At 37.0% G+C, this 1,928-nt stretch overlaps 1 protein-coding gene across 2 annotated transcripts in view; it reads right to left on the reverse strand.

The window, feature by feature from the left end:
- The window catches only part of BMPR2 (bone morphogenetic protein receptor type 2), a 189,626-nt gene that overhangs the window by 42,593 nt on the left and 145,105 nt on the right, over positions 1-1,928 (reverse strand). The window lies entirely within an intron of this gene.

Genomic DNA, 1,928 nt, shown 5'->3' on the forward strand with positions numbered 1-1,928 from the left:
TCAGATACTTTGTATTTTTTTAAGGTAACTGAAGCTTTAAACTATAGTATAAGACAATCAGATTACAGATTCATTATTATGGAAGCTCACATTTTATTTTTATGGTCCACTGAAGTCAAAGAGAGAGAAAAGGTAGGAGGTGAAAAGTGGAGGACCAAACAAGAAACAAGGATATGGTGGAAAATAGTGACATTTAAAGTAAGGTAGAGAGTTTCAAGGAAGGCAGAAAAAGGAAAAGAAAGACCAAAAGGTGGAACATGGTGAATGCTGACTTGACATGGCTTGTTCTTGTCATATTTAGCATTCTATTGGGCAGTGAATATCAAAGGAAATGTCATCTATTTTTAAATCTCTCTGAAATTGAAATTCATAATCTTTAGCCTTGTTATTATTTTTAATAGACTTTATTATTTAGAGATGTTTAGGTTTACAGAAAAACTATGCAGAAAGTTCTGACACTTCTCATATACCACCCCCCAACACACGATTTCTCTTATTAATAGCTTCCATTAGTGTATGCTATGCACTTAACTGTGTTCCCTTAAAAGTCATATGATGAAGCATTAACTACCAATGTGATGACTTTTGGACATGGGTTCTTTTGAAGACAGGTTTAGATGAGGCCATGAGAATGGGCTCACAGTGGGTGGGATTAGTGTGCTTATAAGAAGAAACAAGAGAGTGTTTGCTTTCTCTTTCTCTGCCCTGTGAAGAACCAGTGAGAAGGAGGCCATCTGCAATCCCAGAAGAGTCCTCAGTAGAACCCAATCACGCTGGAACCCTAACCTCCAACTTCTAGCCTTCAGGACGGTAAGAAAATAAATTTGTGTTGTTCAAGCCACTTGTTATGTTATTTTATTATGGCTGGGAAGGGGAACAGAATATGGCACCCCAAAATATGCCCCTTTGGCATAAGGATTTTCTTGAGCTGGTTATTTTTAAGAAACAGCAGACACTGGAGAAGCTCTGAAAACCTAATAGAAGTTATCCTTTTATAAGGGATATTTACATTTCTAAGGGAAATATCCATTTGTAAAGGTATCTCTCTCTCTCTGTACCAGGAAGAGGAAGAATAAAACTTACTATAGAAAGCTTATACTTAAATCTGCATAACAACTATACCCTTGTTTATTTTGCTTTGCCTCGTAAATTCCCATAAGTGGTCTCCATCTCACCTCTACCCCAATCTTCTTTGCTCTTTAGCTGGGGATGGCATATAAAAGATGATAGCTTGGGCAATTTTGGAGAGTCACTCATTTTTCTCCTGGGTATCTCCCATGTATGTAGGAGGTATATACATGTTTGTTTTTCTCCTGTCATTCTGTCTTGGTCTCAGCCAAGAACCTAGAAGGGTGGAGGGAAAATGATTTTTTCTCCCCTACAGCTGCTGGAGCAGACGAAGACAGTATGGAAACATTTATTACAAATTATGAACCAATATTGATACATTATTATTAAAGGCCATAGTTTCATTAAGTTTCAAGATTTGTGTTGTATAGTTCTACAGGTTTTAACAGATACATAATGTCATGTATCCATCATGACAGTATCATACAGAATAGCTTTGCTATCCTAAAAGTTCCCTGTGCTCCACCTACTCATATTTCACTCCAACTCCCACTCTGGCACTCATTGATTTTTACCTTTTCCATAATGTCATATAGTTGGAATACAGTATGTAGCCTTTTCAGACTGGCTTCTTTCACTTAGCAATATGCATACAAGATTCCTCCATGTCTTTTTGTGGCTACACAGTTTATTTTTAACAGTGAATAATATTCCATGGTACCCCAGTTTATCCATTCACCTATTGAAAGACATCTTGGATCCTTCTGGTTTTTGACAGCTTTGAATAAAGTTGCTATAAACATTTATGTACAGGTTTCTGTGTGGACAGAAGCTTTCAGCTCACCTGGATATTCAGTAGC

This window comes from Lagenorhynchus albirostris, chromosome 6 (assembly GCF_949774975.1).
Source record: "Lagenorhynchus albirostris chromosome 6, mLagAlb1.1, whole genome shotgun sequence".
Classification (NCBI taxonomy): Eukaryota; Metazoa; Chordata; class Mammalia; order Artiodactyla; family Delphinidae; genus Lagenorhynchus; species Lagenorhynchus albirostris.